Source organism: Uranotaenia lowii, chromosome 2 (assembly GCF_029784155.1).
Source record: "Uranotaenia lowii strain MFRU-FL chromosome 2, ASM2978415v1, whole genome shotgun sequence".
Taxonomy (NCBI): domain Eukaryota; kingdom Metazoa; phylum Arthropoda; class Insecta; order Diptera; family Culicidae; genus Uranotaenia; species Uranotaenia lowii.
This window is the reverse complement of record NC_073692.1, coordinates 100808305-100835361: the sequence shown is the minus strand read 5'-3', so window position 1 is coordinate 100835361 and position 27057 is coordinate 100808305. Positions and strand designations below refer to the sequence as shown.

At 36.4% G+C, this 27057-nt stretch overlaps 1 protein-coding gene and 8 non-coding genes across 9 annotated transcripts in view; 4 read left to right on the top strand and 5 right to left on the bottom strand.

The window, feature by feature from the left end:
- Positions 1–27057, bottom strand: part of LOC129746125 (mitogen-activated protein kinase 1-like) — a 330696-nt gene that overhangs the window by 226080 nt on the left and 77559 nt on the right. The gene's annotated exons all lie outside the window — the stretch shown is intronic.
- Positions 13362–13433, bottom strand: Trnah-gug (transfer RNA histidin (anticodon GUG)). The gene has a single exon. It is a non-coding gene; the product is annotated as a tRNA-His (tRNA).
- On the top strand, positions 20387–20459 carry Trnav-aac (transfer RNA valine (anticodon AAC)). The gene has a single exon. It is a non-coding gene; the product is annotated as a tRNA-Val (tRNA).
- On the bottom strand, positions 20610–20681 carry Trnah-gug (transfer RNA histidin (anticodon GUG)). Its single transcript has one exon. It is a non-coding gene; the product is annotated as a tRNA-His (tRNA).
- Trnav-aac (transfer RNA valine (anticodon AAC)) lies at positions 20997–21069 on the top strand. The gene has a single exon. It is a non-coding gene; the product is annotated as a tRNA-Val (tRNA).
- On the bottom strand, positions 23783–23854 carry Trnah-gug (transfer RNA histidin (anticodon GUG)). The gene has a single exon. It is a non-coding gene; the product is annotated as a tRNA-His (tRNA).
- Positions 24256–24328, top strand: Trnav-aac (transfer RNA valine (anticodon AAC)). Its single transcript has one exon. It is a non-coding gene; the product is annotated as a tRNA-Val (tRNA).
- Positions 24448–24519, bottom strand: Trnah-gug (transfer RNA histidin (anticodon GUG)). The gene has a single exon. It is a non-coding gene; the product is annotated as a tRNA-His (tRNA).
- On the top strand, positions 25095–25166 carry Trnah-gug (transfer RNA histidin (anticodon GUG)). The gene has a single exon. It is a non-coding gene; the product is annotated as a tRNA-His (tRNA).

Genomic DNA, 27057 nt, shown 5'->3' with positions numbered 1-27057 from the left:
TCCAATGCTTGATTTGAATTTTGTGGAAATTTTTTACAGTGTTTGCATACTTTTCCACCCCTCGCACACAGTAATTCTTTGAAAAATCAACGATTTGGTGAGCTATCAATTTGATAATGATGGATTTTGAAGGAAACTGTGCAAAAAAATTCATTTTATCTTGTATCGTAGATATCTAAAAAAACGCGTAAATTTTAAATTTTGAAAAAAAAAGTAGGTCGGATATTCGGATACTTTGGCAAAAAATCGATGCCAAAATTTCCAATTTCAGTAAATGAGCTGTAAGCAAAAGAAAGTGTCCCATTTCTAAAAGTATTTAGCTTTAGTATATTTTATTGGCAATTTTGGAAGGCTCGGCCATCAAGAAGAGAACATTTTCGCAACATCATCTTTTTTGTGATTATTCTTGATGATAAGCGGAACCATTTCCAGTTAAAATTAGCGGGGAAATCGGTGGAACTAACAGACTTTTAAATGTTGAAAATATTCTTTTTTCAATAAAAATAACCTGTTTCACTTGAAGAAAAAACGTTTAAAACATTTAATTTATTGATTGAATGTTGCATTTTTTTAAATATATTTTGAAATATCAAACTTCATTGAAATTTAATTTTTTAAATCATTTAAACTTCAAAAAATTGAAATAAACTAATAAATCGAATTTAATAGAGCACTAAATTAGTATTTGATATCAGATAAATGATATCAAATACTAATTTCGTGTTTTACTAAATTTGACTCATTAGATCCATTATTTTTTGGAGTTTAAACGATTTGAAAATTTAAATTTTAATTAAGTTTAATAATTCAAAATGACTAAACCAAATGGCAACACTTAATAAATAAATTAAATGTTTTAAACGTTTTTTCTTCGAATAAAATAGGTATTTTTTATAGGAAAAAAAATATTTTTAAACTTTTTACAGTCTATTAGTTTCACTGATTTCCCCGCTAATTTTAACTGAAAATGGTTCTGCCTATCATGTAGAATAATCACAGAAAATGTGGTGTTGCGAAAATGTACACTTTTTGATGGACGAGCCTTCTAAAATTGCCAATAAAATACATTAAATGCTTTTTATATAGCTTAAGCACCATTTAAAACCATCATAATGTACGATATTAAAGATCTTGCCTTGTTACAACTTTGTTTCGAAAACAGCGAACCATTTTATCCAATCTACAACGAGTTAGAAACAAAAAACTGTTTTTTCATGGTACATTTTTTTTTTTTATTTGACTGTAACTCCTGAGGGTGATCTTTCAAACAAATTAAAGTTTGAATTTTTTGGTTTGCTCCATTTGAAGTTAAGGCTTATACAAAACGGCCATTTTTGAACACAAAGTTCATGATAACAGCGAATCAAAAGCAGATATTAGAAATCTGTTTGCTACAAAAGATGCGCATAATAATTTGCTAGATACTTGCCGAACAATTTTGATAAATTGATACTCAACAAAGTTATAAAAAAAAAACTTGTTTTTGTAGGACCACCCTAACTTGTACACGAAAAATGCTCATAAAACCTAAACGTTTATAGATAGACATTCAAAGTCTTCTACAAAGTTTCATCAATTATGCTGTTCTGCATAATTGCTGAACATAATACAGCGCTATCTCATTACAGTAAAAAAATAATTTTCGTATCTAAAGAGTTTTATGAACCACCCTAAAAATGTTTTATTCAAAAGTAGCGCCTTGTAATGTTGTACAACTTTGTCTTCGACACCAAATGTCTTAAACCTAAGGCGAGAGCGCAAATAATTGTTTCCCGCTAAATTTCATGTCTGGACCACTGTGCAATGTTTGACTGATAAATAAGTTTTGAAAAGTCCACAGAACAGGCCAATAAGTTAAGTGCTCGATTATGTCATGTTCGAAGAACCACCCAAATTTGAATGAGGACCGTTGGAAGTGGTCTATGAAATTTCCATCAACGATACCCAGAACTACAAATGACATTTTTTTCGAAAAAATCGAGAGTAAAATTTCATTTCATTTTTTCATAACAATGGTTATTCATTGCTTGATTTATTTATGACGGACTCGATCGAAAGCGTTCATAAACTTAGTCAAATTTCGCTACCTGGTGTTTCTAATCACGATCTAATTTTCTCAGCTCTCAATTTCTCAAAACAAGATTATTGTGATGGCTATTGGATTCGTGATTATATTCAGTTTGATCACGTCGCACTTTCTCATTACCTCAATAGCATGAACTGGGATTTTTATTTCAGTATTAATGATTCTGATATTCTTATTGAAATATTTAATTCATTTTTGATATCTTTGCACGACTCCTACTTCCCATTGAAGTTCAGAAAGCACCGCAAAAACAAGTGGTTTAATAGAGAGATTGAAATAGCTATGATAAACAGGGATCTAGCTTACAAAACCTGGAAACGGACCAAATCTGAAGGCGACAAGTTATCATTTAAAAGACTGCGCAATAATGTCAATTCACTGATCTCAAAATTTTGGAGTAATTTTAAAAATTTTGGCCTGAGTAAAGCAGCAAATTCCACATTCGCTCCTACATTTACCGCCTCAGAAGTTAACACGTATTTCTGTTCTAATTTTTTATCCGATAGTCAGGGAGAAATCATTGTCCCACAAAACGAAAATGGTTTTCATTTCCGACAGTTTAACGAATATGAAATTGTTAACGCAGTCGCCACTATTGAATCTAATGCCACAGGTTTTGATAACATTCCTATTAAACTGGTTAAAATAGTTCTTCCAAAAATTCTTCCGGTATTAAATCACCTTTTTAATACTATTATAAGAACATCGAAATTTCCGCACTGATAAGTTTCCGTTCCAATGGAAAAAAGTTAAAGTCATACCGATTCCAAAAAAAAACAATAAGCATGATATCGCTAATTTAAGACCAATTAGTCTTTTAAGTTCGATTTCTAAGATATTTGAAAAGTTGATAAAATATCAAATCTCGGACTATATAAACCAGAATAATCTTTTAAGCAGTAATCAATCTGGATTTAGAGCTAATCACAGCACAGAAACTACCTTAATCAAAGTTCATAATGATATTGCAGTCTCTCTTGACAAAAAAGGATTAGCTATTCTTCTTTTAATAGATTTTGCTAAAGCTTTTGACAGAGTATCCCACAAGAAGCTAATTGAAAAATTAATTAATAAATTTTCATTTTCTGGGCCCGCAGCCCAATTGATCAAGTCATACCTCCAAGGCCGTGTCCAAAGCGTTTTCATTGATGGCTGCTCTTCTGATATGTCGCCTATTGAGTCAGGAGTTCCACAAGGTTCCATTCTTGGCCGTTGGCCCCATTCTTTTTTCCCTTTTCATTAATGACCTTCCCTCAGTTCTCAAATTTTGTAGTATCCAGATGTTTGCTGATGATGTTCAAATTTATTATTGTTGTGACAAAACAATGCCAATGAATACAGTCTGTGAACGAATTAATTATGATTTACAAAAAGTAAACGAATGGTCCAACTTTAATCTACTATTAATCAACCCTACGAAAACCAAAGCTCTATTTTTTAATAAATGGCATAGAACTTCGGAATATCCTAGGCTTTATTTGGCTAACTCTGAAATTGTTTTCACAGATCAGGCTGAAAACCTAGGCATTGTCTTCGACCATGAACTGTCGTGGAAAAAACAAATTAATAAACAATGTAGCAAAATCTATGGAACTCTGAAAAAGCTTAACCTGACTACAAGACATCTTGATATCGAAACTAAACTAAAACTGTTCAAAAGCTACATTTATCCATTGTTTATTTACGCAGATTTTGTTTATTCTAATTGCACAGCTAGTTCTTTAGACAGACTCCGAGTAGCACTGAATTCATGTGTCCGCTATGTTTACAGATTACCAAGATTTTCAAGTGTTTCCCATCTTCAAACAAAACTGATTGGCTGCCCATTCAATAACTTTTATAAATATAGATCATGCAATATAGCCCATAGAATAGTAACTAGAGGAGGTCCGAATTACCTCAAACAACTTTTTGTTCCTGTAAGAAATTCTAGAACTTTAAATTTTGTTATTCCACCTCATAGCTCTGTCTATTACAATAATTCGTTTCTCATAAGAGGCATCTCGAACTGGAATGATCTTCCTACCCACATAAAATCCATTATATCGAAATCGGAATTCAAGAAAGCTTCACTATCAAGATTTGCAGTTATACGGTAACAATTAATGATTTTAGTTAGATATGAAAGTGCATCAGAAACATTGAGATTGAAATTATATAATACCAACCCAACTGTAACGCTTAAAAAAGATTGTATCTTACGTTACACGAATAAAAATGAATTATTATTATTATTATTAAAATTTCAAAAAGAATTCCAAAAATTCTATTATTCGGTTGAAAATGTTTTACCATCGGAGTGGTGAAAAGGTATATCAAACGACAGTTACTCGGAAATCCATTTAGAAATAGGATTTATTTGACTCGGTAATAAGAATTAAGAAAAAAAAAATTACTTATTCAATGTGGTTTTCCGAAATCCTTTTTTTTTAATGTATAAAAATTTTATATTATAATTCATCCGTTTGGAGAAGTCATTTATTCGAATTTATTTTTTAACCCATTGTGATTTTAAGTTTCCAAGTACGAATAGTAATTATAAAACAAATAACATTGAAATTCCTTCCTTATGTTTGATTTTTGATTCCATCCATTTCCACATAAAAGCTTGACATCTTTAACAAGTACCTTGATCACATACAACCAAACTGTCGCCTTCTGTAGGTAATGAATGGAGTCTCTCCCTAACACTCCGGTTCCAATTAGTACACGCCTTTGAATCTGTTGCCTACCAGTCAGCTTCCCCCTCTCCAGACACTCAATCCATATTATCATTCACTGAACCGTTATCAATAAATCCAGACTAATTAACACACAATGGGGATGCTTGTCCGAGAGCCAAATGAATGAAGCTGTGTCACTAACACATGGAATGGGGACCCCAGCGTTGTCCAGGGACGAGTAATTATTGACATTTTATCAAGATTTCCACCCTCTTGCTTCGGTCGGTCAGTTCGCATTTGTCCCCCAAAAACCGACACCCGCCCTGGAGATCTCTCGGTCCGTCCAGCTTCGGGTCATCCTGGTGAGGTTTAAGCGTCCGAATGGATTGAATTCCAGCTGAACCGAACCTAGATGTCTCTAACCAGATATTCAATCGCCCCCACCATGGTGGTATAGAGGAACGGAATCATTCCCGGGGACTACATCCCTCTGACCCAGTCAGCCCTTCGAAATGGGAAATCTGTGACTGGTGTGCTCTCTCTGTTGGTTGGGGTTTTGCGGTCGCGTGTTCAGTTTCATATCAATTAGGAGTGGGATTTGGTGCGGACTTCCAGGCACGTTTCTCTGGGTTGATGATGGTACCCGGTGTATGCAAAATATTTGACTGAAATATCCGGAATGATTGGGAAACTTTGGTCATGGTGCAAATGTATTGCATCGCGATAGAATTCATCGGAAGCGAGGCGCCTAAAGTGGGGAACTGCATGTTAAGTATCTAGCCTTTATTTTGCTGTAAATAACGTCATTTAGAAATTGGTTCAGAATATGATACAGAAATTTCAAATCGAAGTATGAAATCTTAAAGTGAAATGTTAATTTAAAATAATCAGAATCAGAATCAGAATCAGGATAAACGAAATGTTTCGCTAGACAATGATGGAGGGTAGCCAACCCTCTTCTAGTATGGTGAATGGAAGAAGGCGGATTGGGCTCCAATACAAATTTTCAAGTAAAGCTCTAGGTTTGTTCAAGACCTAATTTGGCAGCAAGGGTACTTGAGTACGAGAAATGTTACTCTGATTGCTAGACCTCTCCTCAAACCAGAAAGTGGAATGGGCTTCCATACAAATTTAAATTAAACCGATCATTCGTTCGCATAACTACGAGAGCTTATCAAGGAAATTGAACCTTACTAGGCAAAGGACGGTGCTTGCGAACGAAAAATGTTTGTTTGCTGATTCAAACCCTCCTCTCATTAGAAAAGGGCTGCGAAAAATTTGCCATGTGATTGTATTTCGGACCAGGAAAGGTTCTATTGATAATTCAAAGCTTCTTCCCTCTTTAAAAGTACAGTCTCCGGAAATAGGGCACAAGTATAGTAAAAATTGAAACTGGTTGTGCTATCGATATGAGAGCAATTTTACGGTTTTCTTAAGCAAGATTTAAATTTAGTTAAAGATGGATAGGATTATTACATTCTAGTAGTATTACGTTGGCAACAGTCCTTTCTATCCCAGCGTGTTGTAAGCGTGATGCTACGAGGTTGAATTCCTTCCGTTCTTCCCATTGCAACCTACGCGGGCTCCAGAATTGCATATATCAATTTTGCTCCATGAAGCAAATTGATAAATAATCACCAACCAAGAAAATTGCAGTATTAGCATCAATTTTCTCACTTCGGCGAGGGTTGCTAGAATAGTTTGACACGCGCGAAGAAGGAAATTCTACTCCCACCTCTATCCGGTAGCCAGTCGGTGGCATGAATGAACCACGCCAAGGTGATAATTTGTCGGTGACACGTTTGGAGCTTTTGATACTATTTCTAGTGTGAGTACGCTGTAAAAGCGTAGACTGAGTCCTTAAATATCATTGTTGCCGTTTCACTAGACCATAGAACGGTGGGATTGGGTCATTATCTTCAAGTGCTCGAAAAATGAACCATTTCCAGGGTGGATGCTACTTGGACACTATGATGTCCGAAGCAGGACATTAATTCAAGCATAAATTTCAATTTCATTTCAAGCATCGTTTTCTAAACTAGGTGGATCTTTGTTTATATTGATTGTATATTACTACACAGCTCAAAAATTCAACCGTCGGTAAAATTTTAGAATAACCTTTCAAAATAAATCATTTTAACTCTAAACCTTTATTGACCATTCAAATGATTAAACTCGTTAAATATTTAGAAATAAAAATAAATATTTAAAATTAATTTGCAAAATCTTTTACAAAAAAAATTTCAATTCCAACTTACGGAATTTAAGAAGTACTACGGGTCTTGAATGATGGTTTTGCACGTTTTACACTACTATGATATTCGAAACAAACATAGAGCAAACATAAGTCCTTTTCAATGGGATACCAGAAATGGAACAGAAGTAGAAGCCACCTAAAATTCACGTCTATAATCGCACAGCTCACGCCTCATGTTTCACCATGTCTTAGTCTTCTCCTTTTCTCACGTTTTATTTCATCTTCTTACGTCTAAATTTTCACTTCTCATCTCCAACTTGTTATGTCGACACTCCCCTTGTCTTCTCACCAACTCAGTTCTCAACTCTCAAGTCCCATCGTTCACGTCTTATATCTCACGTTCTGCGTCTCACATCTCATGTCTCACCCTGTCTTCTTTTCTCATATCCCACGTCTCGCGTCTCATGCATCACCTTCAGGCCTCGAAACACGCTAAACAATTTTTCATCTTTAAGCCCTTTCACCCATATCCAAAATTTTGGTAGTTTCGTTGCATTTTTGGTCACATATAACTTTTCAAAGGAAATCAGATGGAATTTAAATATGGAAATTTATCACACACAAACCAAGCGGAGAAAACCAATAATTAACACTAGGTTTACAGGATTTTAGCTTTACTTATCTATAGAGAAACCTGTCAATCTGAAGGGTAGAAAAAAGCAACACTGTAGACCAGGGGTGAGCAACATTGTTTGCCGATGGGCCACATCGATTCAAAAGACTTTTCTGCAGGCCGCACTTAAAATCACACCTGTTAATGTTTTGCGTAACTTTATCGATAACAATTAATAATTTATATAGACAAATATATGTAGAAAGTTTCTTTATGATTTTTTTTTTCATTTGCCGTTTGGAGGAGTATGGCAATTCCGAAGCAGAGTATGACGAATAAAAATTAAAAATAAATCACTAATTTTATAATCAAAATTTGAATTTTTCCGATTTCCTTGAGCCCCCCTTTGGTATTTTTTTAAGGATCAAAAACCGAAACTTTGAGCGCTTTGAGGCACCCCTAAATCAAGGCCAGTTGAGCTGAAATTTTGCACAGGTCAATTTTTTGGGCCAATGTACAAAATGTATATGGTCAGTTTTCAAAATTTGATCATGAATTTTGTCCCATACGTCCATTGCGGTCTTAATATATACTTATGTTTATAAATAAAATGGATTTCTGCCTGCCTGTCGTCTGTCTGTCTGTCTTTTTCTTATAGACCTGAAAACTATTGAACCAATTGACTTGAAATTTGGCAGGTTGGAAACCCCTTCCTTTAACTGAAATGGGGGAGGAGGTCTCACAAGCGAATGAAAATGTTAACATAACTGGAGAACTAATCAAGCAAATGGTACCTCGATACCCCTCCCTCCTTCCAGTGGGGAGATAGCAAAGGGGAAGGGGGCTTCCTTGAAAATTTTTTACATCACTCGAGAACTTATCAAGCAAAGCAGGGTTGAATGACTCTATAGATCAAATAAATAAATAAAAAATTATCGAGCCAATAAATAGAACAAAATTAGGCTTGGAAAGATATCTGAATACGAGAAATTTTTCTATGAATATTTGGTACCCCTCCATCCTTCCAGATAGGAAGAAGGAGGGGAGCTCCCTTGCAATTTTTCACAAAACTTGATAATTAATCAAGAAAATGGAACCTTATTTTCCATAAAAAGGTATTTTAATTTAATGTTTTATTTTTGGCTATTTTTCGGTCTTGGATTTCAAGCAAACAACTTTTTTAAAATGCCTGACGTTTTGACCATTTTTGGTGGTCTTCTTCAAGGGTATTGTCTAGCGGTTGTTATTGTCAGATTTCGTTTTTTTTTCCAACGTCCAGGTGTCCAGTAGAGTGCCCCAAATGACCCGACTTTTGAAAAAGTTATGTGCTGCAGGCTAATACTAATCCTAAGCGTAGTGCAAGACCTCATGCCAAATTTGGGCCAGATCGGATCACGGGAAGGGGTCGCTCAACGAGCCTGAAGTTTGTATGGGATTTTGAGACATTTTGTTCGGGAGAACCATGAAAGCCTAGTTTTTCATTGATAACCTTTGTTTCCTCCGGCCGATTTCTTTTAAAAACGGGTTTTCCTGCAGCCCAAATTATGACAAATATTTCATCCGAAGACTGCAATTTCATTCGAATAAAGATAAAGAAGTTATTAGGCTTCAAAAATGGGCTAACTTTTTTCAGGGTGGTATTCATCACGGTTTGTGCTGCGTCGAAACGTTCGAACGCCCCGACTCGTTAACAATGATGAATACCGCCCTTAAAAAAGTAAGCCTATTTTTGAAGCCTAATAACTTTTTTATCTTAATTCGAATCAAATTGCAGTCTTCGGGTGAAATATTTGTTATAATTTGGGCTTCAAGAAAACTTGTTTTTGAAAGAAATCGGCCGGAGGAAACCAAAGTTATCAATGAAAAACTAGGCTTTCATGTTTCTTCCGAACAAAATGTCTCAAAATCCCATAAAAACTTCAGGCTCGTTGAGCGGCTCCTTCCCGTGATCCGATCTGGCCCAAATTTGGCATGAGATCTTGCACTAGGCCTAGGATCAATTTTTGCCTGCAGCGCATAACATTTTACATGTTTTGAATTTCCCATACAAATATGGGGCAGTCTAGTGTCCAGTCTTCGCAACTCTTTTTAATCGGAATTAAAAAACAATTTCTAATCCGATTTTCGATGGCGCACTGTAACTGTCGTTGTGAGTTATGGAGTCTAATCAGATTCCATATATTCCGATGCATGTTCGGAAGATGTAGCAAAGCATACCGGGTCAGCTGATCTAAAATAAAAAACAGGTCTAGAACAAACTACAAAAAAAACTCTTACACTTTTTTTAAAATTTATCATAAACCACGAAAAAAAAGTTGGGCACTGTTTACAAATTATTTGAAAAGAACAAAAAATTCGAAACAAGAAAACATTGAAGGGCTTTGCTAAATAATCTAGCGGAGAAAGTTCAGGTGTTAATTGAATGCAAAAATTAAACGAAGAATTGAATTGTATAATAAAAGGCAGGGTGGCCAGCGAGTTTCCATTTTCAAATTCCCGGTTTTTTCCCGGTTTTCACGGTTGAGATTTGATGGTTTTCCCTTTTTAAAATGCGCAAATAAATATGTTTATCAGGTTTTTTGACCAAAAATATCTTTATGCAAGTTGAACGTAAAAGTATGAGAGGACTTATTTTTTTAGTTTGATCTTGAAACTCAAAGGTTGTCCAGAATAAAAAAAAGAAAATACAACTAGTTACCCTAACATTAATCGAAAGTTGATACCTTCTTTTCAGTTTTTCACACCATCTTCACCTATTATAAAGGAAAATGCTTTATTTTTTTATTTAGATGAGAGAAATTATAGTTTTGATATTATGCCGTGTATATAATTCCTTTAAAATTTCAAGAAGAAATACTGAATTTTACTGTAGAAATCTTGCTTCTCAATTCTGGAATTTGAAACATAATCATGCGCGATAAATTTCGTATTGAATTACTTTATTTCAAGTGTGGATTGGTTATTTAAATTTCAATTTAAATTTCTGACGCTTATTTTATTTTCGGAATAAGAAATCAAAATTTATTTTATAGCTTGACTACTGATTGATATTCTAATATTTTCCTTTTAAAGTTTGAAACAAGTTCCAATTAACCTTATTGAATGTGAAATTGTATTCCAATTCTAATATGGAATCATTTTTTTTTATTGTTATTTTATTAAAGAATGCGCTGAGTTCTAGATGCCTGAATCTATTTACCTAAATCCAGATAAATTCATCTAAATTCCTTATCTGAATTTTCAGTCCTATCCCAAAAATGCATGTTTTTATTCTATTCATCAATTTGAAATCCTACTGGTTTGAGTAAAAAAAAGTATACAGGAATCATACACAAATTTGGTAGTTTGTTACACTTTCGGCCTTCTATGCGTTTACTATTAACCAAATAAAATGGTGGCATCTCATTTTATTTTTTTGTTTCTGGAATTTTTCCTGCATAGGAAAATTCCCAATTTTCAAAAGTTTAAATTAAAAGTAAGATTAGAAGAAAATATTTTCGAAACCGAATAAGATAAGTACTTCGAGATTATGTCGTTTGTCAGAAATTGGATGTTTGATTTTGTGGGTGTTAGTACATATAACACAAACAAACAAACAAAAAAACAAATTAGATTTTTATTTAAAAAGACATACACCGTCTTAGCCGATTTAGGCTTTTTACAGACTGAATAAATGACGTGGACAACTTAAGATTAACATTTAACACCCAGTACCGAGATGGGAATCGAACCCATGCCATCAATGGACCAGCGATTACCGTCTTACTACGCTAACCACTCGACCACCGAGACGTAAGATATATTATCAATCACATGAAAACTTGAAGTTTGGTTATGATAATTTTTGAATTTTGATAAAGGTACCGTAAGCTCAATTGAAAATAAGTTAAGTCACGTCAAAAAAAATTCAGCAATTTATTCAAAAAAAACAGAGTTTGATCATAAGATCTCTTTAAAAATTAGCTTTTCAGAAAATTAATTGACCGAATTAGGATGAATTACTGAATTCATAACTCTCTTTTAACGTTCTATTAACATTGATTTTTTTTTTCAAAATTAATTCGATATTTTTGTCAGAATCTTCAAAACAACTCTCATAGTTCAAATGTGTTTTATAGATTTCTGCTATTTTTTTCAAGTTTTGATTCAGCATATCGTGTTTTTCTGAAAAAAAATGAGCTCCTGATGCAGATTCGAACATCATCAATTCTGAATGAATAATAATTTCAGTTATAAGATAAATGTTAAGCTTAAGTAAATCTTAGTTTTCGAGATGTGGATTCAATCGAAAAAGGTCCGATTTCAACGTATTAATCCACATCACTCAGAACTAAAAAGTAGCAGCATTCACTGCAGTGCACATTAAGCGTTAGCAAAGAAATAGTTTATGATCGAAAAAATTTTCTACGACGATTCTTCGCTCGACATTTTCCCGCTTTTGCTTTACAATCCTGAAATAAAGGACTATGGATAGTAAAGCTTCAGAGAAAATGTTTCGTCATGATGAAGTGGTGAAACTGTTGGTTTTGATAGGTTTTTTATATATTGGAAAAAAAATCCTTAAATAATTTTCCCGGTTTTGATTTGAAATTCCAGGTTTTTTCCCGGTTTTCCCGGTCCCATTTTAAATTCCTGGTTTTTTCCCGGTTTTTCCGGTTCGCTGGCCACCCTGATAAAAGGTCAATAATTACCAAGAGTACCAAATTGCTTAAAAGATTTCTATTGAAAAATCACATACAACGTTAAAAAAAACTTTTAAACCCTGTTACTGTCCATATCCTTTTTTAATACCTACTTCATAATAAAAAAAATAAAAAATCCCATTTGGCAAAATGGGAGACTAAGATGAACACCGTGTTTGTCTTCGTTCTTCATTCCTCAAGTTGTTACAATTGTTGAGTTCAAATTCTTATTCGATTTATCATCAAATTAGTATAATTTGTTTACATCCCTTCAGCCTGGTTTCATTTGGCAGAAAGATCTCCAGCACTATGAGCTTTGCCGGAATGTCTGGTCCCAAAAATGTAGGGTTTAAAGCATTACAGACGTCATAAGAATTTTCTGTCATGGAATTGTTAAGAAAAAATTGAATTAAATTCGACTAAAACAATTTCCTTAAAAGAAAAAAAATATTCAGAAGTCTTACGGGGATTCTACGTAGAGTACGCATGAAATACTCGGTAGGCTCCATTTCAATCCCGTTTCAAGCTGCTGTATGGAGCCAATAAATAATCATTTGGTAAATCATACCATCAAAACGCACGCGTGTGACTGCGTATGAGGTGGAAATGACAGAATCATAAAAAAAAATCAGCCAATCCAAGCAAACAGCGAATTGAAATTGAATTTCCTTCGCCGAAGGATATTTGACAGAAGCGTACTGCACGCACACGCACACACTCCTATAAGTACCGACAAATATGCTTTAACGGAAATGAAATGTGCGGGGAAATCGCATCAAAATCAACCCGCCACTTCCTTTAGAGATTCAGTAGCAAACGGTAGAGAATCCTTTGACCGTTTCATTTATGCTTGTGTTGATTTGAGGTTGTCCAACAAACATAATCTTTCTTACCAGTGATAATTGAATTTCCGGGTTTTCGGTTTGGTTATACTTAGAATCTAGTTGAAAGGTTCAATAACGGTAGCGGGTCCTCGATTGTAGAGAAAAAAAAGTCAGGAATACAGAAATACTCACCTGAAAAGATAGAGAAAAAAATAAGTTTTAAAATAGAATTTAAACAAATTTGAAAAATAAAAATCAAAAAATCCCATCCGTGACAGTGTTTTTCAAATCAACACTGCCGTGACCAGGATTCGAACCTGGGTTACTACGGCCACAACGTAGGGTCCTAACCACTAGACGATCACGGCTATCTGGGAGATGGATGGACCTCAAAATTTCGTGCAACCTGAACTCAATTTCCCCTCCAAAAACAGTGAAATGTAAGCAAAACGAAACTAAAGCAGACCTCAGTAACTATGCAATGCAATCCAATCAGCTGGTCTGAAAAATAGTGTGGTTCAAGTTTAATTTTCCGACCGACACTCAATTAAACATTGAACACTTTAAACCCGACAGCTTTGCTACAGTAAGTATTGCATAAAAATCAAGTTATTTTAGTATCTGCCGAACCCCTCTATCGAAAAATGGCTCAGAGTGTTTTTTTCATCGCCAAAAATGCTTGAGCTTGCCCCAACTGTTGCTCGTAGAGATTGGAACCAAAACAAAACGAAAAAAAAGTCATGGACTCCAATTTCTTTTTGCGGTCGAATGCCCCTTCCACGCAATTCGGCAACCGAAAGCAAAATGCAGTCTGCAGTCGATAACTGAGGTCTTGAAAAACTGCTTGTTGCTTGACTGATTTTTTTTCCTCCAGTGCGATTGAGCTTCAGAGTCGACTTTTTCATAATTTTATCCAAAAATAAAAACAAAATCAACCAAAAATACGAACTGACGCTGACTGTCGAGCTGCTCAATTCCAACATTGATTTATTTTTGATTGAATCTGTGATGAATAGAAAAATCGACCGAAGCCCTGCCTCTAAAAATAGATCCAATCAAAAATAAGACTGCTTTGCTACCCTCTTAATGAAAAAAAAGCTGAACCAAGCATTATATGTACTAGGAAGCAAAAAAACACGATCATAATGTCAAAAACATACAGCTAAACCAACCATCTCCATCGGAAAATGATCCAGGAATTTCATCTACCGGAACCACTTTTCAGTGCGTCTTCTTCCCTCTTTGGCTGGCTGGCTGTTTCCCTTTTGGCAAATCACAATTTATGTGCCCCGGGGAGCGAGTGTTTGGGCTTATCTATGACGAAGCATTAAATTCTGGAACCTACTAGAGCACTAGAGACTCCTACTAGTAGGTAACAGAAACTTCCATTGGGACACGTTTGTGTCTTTATCCCATTAGGGATTATGGAACCGACTGACTTGTTGCTTCCGGGAATCGAGGGTTTACCTTTCCTTCTTTTTTCTGCTCTCTTTCGGTCGGACGCCGCAGCTTTTTGGCACTTTTCTTTTACGTTGCGATGAAGAGAGCTGAAGGATTGTTCCACCAATGCCGGGATGCTTCTGGTACAATAGAACCTAAAAGTGGTCAGGTTGTTCCTAGATAATCCAAATTTAATGGAAGAAGATGGCTTAAGGTGGGGGGATCGGACGATTTTGGAAGTGCACTCGGAAAATGCGTACTGCTCTGAGTAAAATCCCTATGATTATTATGTGAATCGATCTCAATCTAGAAAATTTTCTATAAACAAAAAAAAACAAATTTAGCCCGAAAAAGAATCCTAAAAATATGTTGAGCAAATTTTGTTGGAATAGAATAAATGATCGAAAAATTCCATACAAATTTGCACCTCGAATCTTTTTGTAGATGTTGGATCAGATAGGATTTTAATTTCTATTAAAATGCACTGGAAGCTACTTTTACGTTAAATAAGATCAACTCCGAATTTAACCTGAATTTGCAATTATAACACAGAGAACAGACGTACAAGCTAGCTTCCGAAACTTGTGTAAAATTTTCAACTGCCGTTTTGAACCAATTTTTGTTTTTTTGGCTGGGCCACCAGATGTCTCCAAACACACCAAAGAGAACTTTCAAAACCAAACTAGGAAAAAATAACAAAATTTTGGTCAGTTTTGAACAGGTCGTATGAACTGTTTGCCATGATTCAAGAAAATCGCAGTTGAAGTTTCGTAACACTTTCGTCACGTTGCATAATGGAAAAATATCTTAAAAAGCTAATCGATATTTCCTTCAAGCTAGAAGTACTAAATTTTGAACAGGATGCAAAAGCGATACTCGAAAGCAACCCGCTTTGAGATGTCTAGAATCAGTTTTGATTGGTAGGACTGATAGTCAAGAATGTTCCTAATTGACTGGATATAGCCGATTCGTCATCTAACGCTAACCGTCGAGGAAGTGCAAAAGCTTATTTCAAAACTGTTAGCTATTTTGACTGTCTCAGTAATGCAAAAATAGAGGAAGTAAAATTCTATCCAGCCAAAGGTACCTCTTATTGGATTTATCAAGTGATAAACTGATTCGATTTGAAATTCGTTTATTTGAAAGGGTGCCGTGCGCTATTCCGATTAAGCAACCTAAAGTAATAAACTGAATCCGTCTATTTTAGAGTGGCATTAGTTTAATTTTTAATGAGTTCATATAAATACGATTACGCCTTTTCGAAAACTGGACACTTGAAAATTTGATTTGTAACTTTTGAACGGCGCAATAGATGGCACTGTTTGAAGTCAATTTTCAACGTATTTTTTTGGATTCAGCATTTGAAATTTTACACACTTTTTGGTAAATTTTTTGTTCGAGCTTGTACGTCTGTTCTCTGTGATTATAACATCTTTATTTCTGAAGTAAGTTTTTGTAAGTAATTTGAAACAACATGGACAGAATCACGATTATTCAACAGAAAACTGGCTCATACCCGAAGCCAAAAGTCGATAGATCGAGGGTCGCTCGCAAGGACAGTATTTCTTTGGGGTCATTAAAGTGGATGGATGGTTGGCTGAATAGATGATAGCCATGAAGGACGATAGGCTGTATGGATGTTATGCCGAACGCAAATTTTGCCAAATGGACGCTAAGCAGAATGGGGCTTTCTTTCATGTTTCACTTAGTGGGCATGACTTATTCTACAAATTTTTAACACACGAATCAGATTTTTGTGTTTTATGCTACCATCTTTTTAATGATTTCCGAAATAGGCAAAGTAATTTTTTTGGGAAAATACAGACATAGATATATGAAGCAGTTTTGCGGAAAGTAATCGACATGAAACACGTCAAACTTCTTATATCTCAACTCAACAGCTCATCCTACAAGGTATCTACTCATGCATCACTTTTCACGTTTTACGTCTCATATCTCAAATCTTGGGTTGACTTCTCACATCTTTCATCTTATGTCTCACTTCTCACGTCACACGTCTCAGTTCTCACGTCTCAAATCTCATGCCTTACTTTTCGCGTCTCACATCCCACGTCTCAAGTCTCATGGCTGATTTCTCACGTTCCACATATCAGTTCTCACTTCTCTCCACTCAAATATTATGTCTAACTTTTTCATTTTGGAATTCTAAAGATTTTCCGTTTTTCCCCGTTTTTTCCCAATCAAAAATGATGATTATCCAACTATTAATGACACTCGTTTTTTGATTGTAAAATCATGGAGATTCAAACAATTTCATGTAAAGCCCTTAAATTTCTAACAATAACTTGTTAACCGGTATGAAATCATGACAAATACTTCAACGTCTTTCAACACGTAGCCTTTTCTCATGGAATTGACAGATTTTCAAAACTTTTTGAAACGAAATGTGTACAAAAAAGCACCGAAATATAACATCAAATCAGCTTGTTAACTTGAATGGGGATATGTCTTACAAAACTAAAAAACAACAGATTGCAAGAAAACATTAAACTATTTTATAAGTGCAGTCATATTTTTTATACATGTTTCAGAAAGAAAAATATATAAAAAACAATGAATAACTTTAGTAGTGCCCTAGTCATTAGAACCAAAGATTCGTGAAAAAAAAGAAAACCGTAAATAAAACAGGGCTGCATTTTAATCGTTTGAATGTAAGCTATTATTTTGTATCATGGAAGAGACCTTAGATTTTAACAGGAACGTGTTTTCGACACAATTTTCACAAAAAAACATACCTATATTCCAGCTCAGAAAACTTGAAGCTAAAGTATTACGCAGGAAGAATAAAAAATAAAACACTTGCGATATAAGGCTTCGTTTCTCAGGTCAATTTAAACGAAAAACACAACAATAACTTCATTGAAAAAACAATAAGTATCTTTTTTTGTTGAAAAAGTGATATCTTCGTCAGAAAAATGTAACTCTTCTTAAAAAAAGTCTCACGCTGCCAAAATATTTGTTTTTTTTTTTTTGCACAAAATAATTTAATTAAACATGTACATTAGAGTGCCCCAAATGACCCGACTTTTGAAAAAGTTATGCGCTGCAGGCTAAAATTGATCCTAGGCCTAGTATAAGATCTCATGCCAAATTTGGGCCAGATCGGATCACGGGAAGGGGTCGCTCAACGAGCCTGAATTTTGTATGGGATTTTGAGACATTTTGTTCGGGAGAAACATGAAAAACCAGTTTTTCATCAATAACTTTGGTTCCCGTCGGCCGAGTTATTGGACTTCCAAAATGGGCTAACTTTTTTTACGGTGGTATTCATCACTGCTAATGAGGCGTCAATAAGTTCGACCGCCCCGACTCATTTACAGTGATGAATACCATCCTTAAAAAAGTTAGCCCATTTTGGAAGCCTAATAACTTTTTTGTCTTAACTCTTATCGATATGCAGTCTTCAGATGAAATGTTTTTCATAATTTAGGCTTTAAGAAAACCCGTTTTTGAAAGAAATCGGCCGACGGGAACCAAAGTTATTGATGAAAAACTAGTTTTTCATGTTTCTCCCGAACAAAATGTCTCAAAATCCCTTACAAACTTCAGGCTTGTTGAGCGACCCCTTCCCGTGATCCGATCTGGCCCAAATTTGGCATGAGATCTAGTACTAAGCCTAGGATCAATTTTAGCCTGCAGCGCATAACATTTCACAGGTTTTGAATTTCCCATACAAATTTGGGGCAGTCTAATGTACATCGAACACTGATTCATTTGACTTCGAAAACTAAAACTCTTAGTCGCAAACTTGTTAACATAAAAGGTTATTAGGTAACACATTAGGGAGCGCAGAAAAAGGTAAGCCGAGAAACACCGAATTTGACACTCTATATATCTATCAGAAACCACTGCCTGGACTAAATTGTACAAACTTAGTATCATTGAATTACTGAACGTTGTGTTTTTAGTTTTGTCGATAATTGTTTCATTATCAAATTTATAACATTTGATTAATGCTTGTACATAAGTGTGGCACACCTTCGGAGGGTGAAAAATACGAGATATCATGTATTTGGCGCGCAATGAGTTATAAAAGCGATTAAAACTTTCATTAATGAACAAAAACAAGTGCTTATGAGGAAAGTCTATATCGAGACTGCCGTAAGCTATCCTTATATTTAGAAATTGATCTAAAAATATGTTTACAATTCTATGAAAAACATGACAATTTTCCCGGTGGTATCCCAGAATTCCCGGTTTTCTCAGTTTCCCGGTGATGCAATGAAATTCCAAAGTTTTTTTTTCCGATGATTACAGTTTTCCCGGTTTGCTAGCAACCCTGCATGTGAAATTTCTCAGGTCATAAGTCCCATGTCTCATGCCTAAGGTTGCCAGAATTTTTTTCACTACCATCCGGGCCTAGCAATTCCGAGCATTTTTTCAAAAAAACCTGGCAAAATCCGGGCATGGATTTCAATTTTTCAAATCCAAAAAACCGGGCAAAAACCGAGCAAAATTTAGGTGTTATTATATATAAAAGCAAAGAAAAAATGCAAAAAAATCGAAATTAATATTTTATTAATATACAACTTTTTGAAGCACTTAAATATTTAAAGGTTTATAAAAGTAAATCAGCGAAATTATTTAAAACAACCGTCGAAAATTTCCATACCGATAATCGATTTTGCTGAAACTTACTCAAAAAATTTGATTTTTGTTGGTCTCTTTGTGAAAATTGTGAAAAAATCCGGACAATATCCGGACTTTTTTCACAATATCCGGGCAACCGGGCCGGACCGGACTTTCTCGAAATTTTGCATCAAATATCCGGGCAAACCCGGATAAAACCGGGTAATCTAGCAAGCTTACTCATCTGTGTTCCGAAAATCACTCGGAAGAAACGCTCAGGATAGGTTTCTAGTTGGAGACATTCAAAGCCGATTGCTGCTGCCTGTTGTTTCCTGGAGAATCGGCAGAGCGACAATGCGAAGTCAATGTAAACAAGATTCAAAAGCGAGAGCGGATCCGCATCTAAGTCGATCTCTCAAGCTCACTACCTGGTGTATCAGAAGTGATTGAGACACTTACTGATACAAGATCCAATTCGAAAATCCATTCACTCACTCACTCAAACTCAATCAATGCGGCCTTGCATCGGTTCATACTGCCTGCGTACTTTCTGGCAAAGTGGCAGAAACATATGTTCATACGTATTTTGGTCCTCCCCAACAACAGCAACAACAAAGCAAGATGTATCAGGCAGACAGCATTCGGTCATCGATCAGTAAACGAGTGAGTGAGTGAGTGATTGAGCAAGAAAAGTTATCGACTGAAAGAAGAAACTGAAAATCAGGTAGCTCCTCACTCAGTTGAGAATTCCAACTGGAGAAAAAACGTCTCTTTTTCAAATTTTATTTCTTTGATTCTCGGAGCAGCGCTGTCGAACACAATCTTTGCCCGGTGGGAGATAAACCAACCGACAATTTAGGTTTTGCTTTCGCTGTTGAAAACGTTTCAGTGTCTCTCATGAGAATTGAGTGATTTTCGGAACACTGTTACTCATGCCTCAGGTCTCGTGTCTCGCTCAGGTCTTAAGGCCTCATTTTTCAAGACCAAATTCAATTCAGCTCTCAGGTCTAAGTTTCCAGGCCTCAGATCTCAGGTCGCAAGTGTGAGGTCTCAGGTGTATGGTCTCATGTTTCGTGACTCGAGGGTCACACTCACAAGTCTCGGGTCTCATGATCTCAGATCAGAGGTTACATGTCTGATTATCTCAAGTCTCAAATTAAGTTGAACACGGGTATGTACATGGTTTTTAGGAATTACCAAGGTTTTTATACGGTAAGAAAACCACTCTAAAATAAACTTGATGCAGTACAGTTCATGATCATATCCCACTCATACCAAACACTACTCATGGGTTTCCGTGGTGTAGTGGTTATCACATCCGCCTAACACGCGGAAGGCCCCCGGTTCGATCCCGGGCGGAAACAATTATTTTGCTCACTAACAAAGGATTTAAACAAATAACTTGAATGATCCAAAGATAACACATAGTTGATTTGACTATAAAATTATTTCTTATTCGCATAAACATGTAAAAAAATATCCATCCGTGACAGTGTTTTTGTACTGACCAACACTGCCGTGACCAGGATTCGAACCTGGGTTACTACGGCCACAACGTAGGGTCCTAACCACTAGACGATCACGGCTATCTGGACATGTGCATACCCGACAGGTATCTCATAGTCAAGAACCCATGGCCACTAATTTGATCTTCATAATTAAACCAAATATTTTAGGCAATCGATAACAAAAAAACAAAGTTTGATAAAAAAGAATGAACTATTTTTGCATCGCGATGGGAAATGTCATCTATTGTATTGTCGGCCTAAGAAGATCACAAAACTTAAGATTTAAGACCTTAAATAAGTCAAACATGTTTTGTTCCATTTCACAAAGAAATATTGATAAAGATCGTTACATGGAACACTATTTGACAGACTGAACACCAATTTTTATCAGCAGTTTCCGTGGTGTAGTGGTTATCACATCCGCCTAACACGCGGAAGGCCCCCGGTTCGATCCCGGGCGGAAGCAATTATTTTATTTGACTGACATGATCAAAAAGATGAATGTACATTTTCAATAGTCCCTTAAAGTGGATCCCTTAAATTCAAAAAAATTGCCCATCCGTGACAGTATCTTTCTAATCAACACTGCCGTGACCAGGATTCTAACCTGGGTTACTACGGCCACAACGTAGGGTCCTAACCACTAGACGATCACGGCTATATGGACAAGCATATTTAAGAGTGAGAATCACTTCTTGTAAAACCGTTCAAACTTCGCGAAATTATGGTTTTATGTTAAGACTAAAATCCTTAACATATGAAAAAATGACGATAATCAAGGTTAGACAACTCCGACTCTGACGATTATTCTACCCCCAACATTGAAACAACTCATGAAAGTGCGACTAAATCCCTTTCGCAGATCTAAAGTTTACTATCCGACAATTTTTGGAAAACCCAATCACAAACCTGATATGGGTTGATTGGCATTCATCCGACTATTTTCACTCGAAACATACATGTTCATAAAACAGTTTCAAACAACGAACCCAGCTCACTTGACTCGCCTTTGAACCGGCCTCTCCAGCATCCAATAAACTAAACTTTACGAATAAATATACCTTCATTTGGTTCGTAATCGACGACCATTACACTGATGGGCGATGGCCCAAACCCTTTCCGTCATCCAAAATTGGTTGTTCGGTCGCACCGTCTCTCTCTTGAGAGATGATTGACAGCCCCATGATATCCCATGAATTTACAGCAAAGCCATCTCACAAACAACCCGGGGCTTTCGATTCTGTGCCATGGTGCTGCCGCCATCAAACGGGAAAGACACAAGAATGGTATCCGAAAAATTCATATCATGCTTGTGATCCAACTTTTCCCGCAGAGACAGGGAGGAAGAGAGATAGATTTTCAGGAAAAAAAATACAAAATAAAAACACCCAAGGACGATGGCAACCGAGCATATTGCCAAAATAATCCCTGTGCCAGCACACATGCGTTTGAAATCACAAACAAGAACTGCCTATGGTTGGTTTTGGCGGGTACCAGCACATCCCTTCACGGAAAATAAAAAAAAGGTAAAATTTACCTTTTTGCGAGGTGAATTTTTTCCACCCCTCTTTCGAGGTAAATTTTACCTTTTTTTCATTTACCTAGCAAAAAGGTAAATTTTACCTTTTTTCAATTTACCTAGCAAAAAGGTAAATTTTACCTTTTTCGCATTCACCTAGCAAAATAGTAAATAATACCGCTTTCCAATTTACTGATTTAAAAGGTAAATGCTGATTGGTTTGATTGTTTTCTTCAATAAGAATAAAAAAAAAAACAAAATTCTTTCAAAAATGATATTTATTGGAGATAAATAGGGACTGCTAATTCGGCTTCGCGTTCTTCTGAGCCGCTATGGCCGCTGAATCCACCTGCGTTGCGTACATTCATGGCCTCCTCCGTTCGAATAATCCGGTCAGGTTTGGCTTTTCCGGCTGGAGGATGACGTGGAATACACCTCAAAGCTCTATAGGCCGATCTGAAACAAAATCAATAGTATTATGACGAGAACCACCACAACTCAATGATATTTAAGAACACTTACCATTCTATTCCGATTTTCACATATTAGGCACAAAGCAAAACTTGTTCTAGAATGACAAAACAGCTTAACCTCAATGAACGGGTTCGGCGAATAGTTACTTTTTTTTTAGAAGAATTGTACCGTTTTGTTTGGCTCAATCCAGGTCAATTACACCTCGCTACGAGGTAAGTTTTACCTTATTTGGATTTACCTTTTTTTCTAGGTGAATTATACTTTTTTATCGAGCTCAATTCACCTCGCTACGAGGTAAGATTTACCTTTTTTGGATTCACCTTTTTTCTCGGTGAATTGTACCTTTTTTCAAACCTCGATTCAGGTAAATTTTACCTCACTGTGAGGTGAGTTTCACCTCGAAGAGGTAGAAGTTACCTTTTTGGCTTTCACGAGCGTTCACCTTTGCTAACTCGGTAAATTTTACCTTTTTATTATTTTCCGTGTTTCTCTCTCTTCAGGATCAACCGAAGGGGGACCAGCATATCATAAATGACACCATAAAATCCTCTCCCCCGGGAGGATGGTTCAGTGATTTTGGATTTCAGCAGTTCGTTCGGCTGTATGGAGCGTCTGTTTATCTTTGTTCTGAATGTGAAGCGGTGTTTGTATGTAGACAACACAAGTCGGGCCTTCCCGATTGCTTTACCAGAAATCCCAAAACACACTGACTTTGGATTAGTGTGTTGCAAAGGCTCGGCTCGGCGACAAGCAAAGGAGGTCACACACAAAGCACATATCAAAATAATGCCACCATGTAGGGGGGATTAAGTACATCATTAGATAGAATTTCCTCGGAACACGATGAGGGATATCCTAGACTACGATGTTGCTGCTGTTGTGATTGTTTTGAAGCTGCATCTGATTCGATGAATGTAAGTGCAATAAGATGGAAGAAGATCTCTATGGCAACTAATTAAAATCAGATCCTGGATGTGCCTAAAAATTTAGCTTTGTGATCCTTATTCTGAGCAAAACTGTTGATTATGGTGAGTGAAATTTTCTGCACACCAATCAAAGGCTGCACAAAACTCAAATTGAATTGAACAGATCGTTTAAAAACATAAAAAATAACAGTTGATAATGAATAACAAAGGCATAAAAAATTGTCCATCCGTGACAGTGTTTCAGTTCTGATCAACAACACTGCCGTGACCAGGATTCGAACCTGGGTTACTACGGCCACAACGTAGGGTCCTAACCACTAGACGATCACGGCTATTTGGACATGTGTTAAATCGACAGGTATCTCATAGTCAAGAACCCATGTTCGCTTATTTAATTTTCATAATTAAACTTTTTTTTTCTTTTTTTTCTTTTTTTTGGGATTTTAAACCTATAGGTTTATTCATCCCCACCCTTCATAATTAAACCAATAATCATGATAGACTTAAGGTACTTCCGGCATACCAACCATCATAATAAAAATCCTGATAAAAAAAGATTGTAAATGATTTTTGCGTCGCGATTGAATATGTCCTCTATTGTGTTCTCTCTCGGCCGAAGAAGATCATAGATATTTAGACAAAACTAGAAGATTTAAGATCTTAAGTAAGTTAAAAATTGTCCGTTACATGCGACAATATTTGATGCCATGCTGAGCTTGAAAACTCAACAACAGTTTCCGTGGTGTAGTGGTTATCACATCCGCCTAACACGCGGAAGGCCCCCGGTTCGATCCCGGGCGGAAACAATTATTTTAATAATTTGATACAGTCATTTCTTCAAAAATGATCAAGGGAAGTTTGATCGTATCGTTCCCCTAGAATGAAAAATAGTGCCCATCCGTGACAGTGTCATTTGAATCAACACTGCCGTGACCAGGATTCGAACCTGGGTTACTACGGCCACAACGTAGGGTCCTAACCACTAGACGATCACGGCTATCTGAACATGTGCATACCCGACAGCTATCTCATAATCAAGAACCCATGGCCACTAATTTGATCTTCATAATTCAATATCGAACTAATTCTGCTTGATGAACCGATAGCAGGGCCCCTAAACATTTGGCCGAAGACTGCCGGCTCGAAAGATGTTAGGCCGAAGACAATAGGTCGAATGGAACATAAGCCTGAAAATTGTTCGTTCGAATAGATGTTAGCCCGTATGGTCATTAGGCCGAATAAACGATATGCTGAATAATCTTCAATCCAAATTTATATGCTAAATGCAACGTAAGCTGAATGGACAATAGTGCCAGTTGATGTTCTTCGAGTAAGTGGTTGAGGGTGATTTAGATTAATAGCATGCCCTTAGTAACTATTCAGCATATCGTTCATTCGGTCTAGTGACCATACGGCGTAACATCCGAACAATTTTCGGCATTATGTTCTATTCGCCCTTTTTTGTTCGGCTTACTTACATCTTTCGGCCCGCCAGCCTTCGGCCAAATGTCCAGACCCAGCTATCGGTTCATAAGACAGAATTTGTTCGGTACATACGTACTAGCCCAAATAGCCGTGATCGTCTAGTGGTTAGGACCCTACGTTGTGGCCGTAGTAACCCAGGTTCGAATCCTGGTCACGGCAGAGTTGATTGGGTGGTTTTTTTTTAATTTTAGAAGAACCAATTTGGTGGAAAATAGACACACGGAGAAAAAAGACCACAGTTGTTCTAAATATTTCAGCTGGTTATAGCAATCATCTAAGCTTAGTTGATTTTTTCGCATCCAAGGTGACAAAAAAGTCCTGTCACACTTTTTTTTGGGGTCACCTGTAGCCTATACGTTGCATCTATCTGGTGCCACCTATATGTCAAATGAAAGTGCTAACTTTGCTGCCCACAGTAGCGGTGTTTCATTTCTGTGCAGCTTGTGTACATTAAGTTGTGAGTGGCAGAGTTGAGAGCAGCTGTTATCGCTGAGTATGTGAGAGGGTACAAACCCGGACACATATTCAACATATTTAAACACCTAAAACCGCTCGTAATCAACCGGAAAGTCCATAAATCGATACCTAGAGACCAGAGGCACCGAGGAGGCACGATCTGGGGACACGATCTGGACGACCAAGGTCTGTGAGAACTCCAACGTTGAAAAAGATTATACGAGACTGGACGTGCGCGCCGCTTGCGACGACTTTCCGAGACGGCTGAAGCTGCTTCGATCAGAGAAAGGTGGTGTAATTCCGAAATATCGTCTGTGAAGTATCTTGATGAGTTACTGAATAAATCTATGAAAGTCAGATTCTGATTTTCATCTTATTCTTTGAAATATTGAGATTTTTCTGTGTGACCGGACTTTTTTGTCACCCTGTATAAATATAATAGACTCAACAACAAACTGATGATTGACTTTACGTAATCAACTATGAATGTAATAGAAACAACTGAAATGATTCAATTGTGAATATGATAAATTCAACTACAATTGTATGATTGGTTTTAGTTATTCAACTATAAATATAATAGATTCAACCATATTATTTCTAGTTGACCTTTAACATTTAACTATAAATATGATAGATTTGATTGTGGTGGTATAATTGATTCAATCGTAAATATGATAGATTCAACTACAAATGTATGATTGATTCTAGGTATTGAACTATAAATATATAAATATAAAGTATAAAATTAAACTATATTTTTATGATTGAGTGTGTGCAACTTGAATACTATAGTGTTCATCCGTGTTCATCAGCAAAAATTTAAAAAAAATCGTAAGTGTAAGACCAATACGTTCCCTGCAGCGATCGTAGTGTTGTTTTTAGGGCTCAGTCGGCATTTCCTGACGGCGATGGCAAGGCTCAAGCGCTCTTCGGCGGTGCTCAAGCGCTCTACCAGTTCCTTGTAGCGGTCGTGTAGTAAGCCGACAGTTCCTGTCATTAGGAAAGGTAACCCTACTCTGGTTGCCCTCGAAATAGACGTGGGTCTCGACGTTTCTTTACCTGATCCTGGCAGTATCCCAAAGGAAACTAGCATTGGTAAGTCAGCGTATGATAGATTGATGTCATGATATTGAGTGAATTTTCTCCCCACAAGGTCAATCTTCGCCTGCTGCAGAAGCACGGACTCCTGAGGACGTCTTCCGGGATCGATTAGTTAAGACGCACAGTTTTCTGGGCAACCATGCATCAAGATGCAAAAAGAACAACAGCGGAGGAACCAGGACGTGGATATCAGGATTTCTGGTCAGTTTTCTAGTATCGTGGTTGCTAAAACAAACTTGATGCAAAATGCTGAAATAATAAATTAAAAGAAAATAAATGGTAGCCATTTATTTTTCCGAAAAAAAACATCTTAAGATATGATAACTTCCAATATAAACAGGTTATTTTTTTATTTACATAGTATTCCGTCTCACGACATAACTTGACGAACATAATTCCTAAAATTCACTCGGTCCATGTCAACCGTTCTCCAATTCCTCGGGCACCCCACGTTCGTCAGATCACGCTCCACTTGGTCTAACCACCTCGC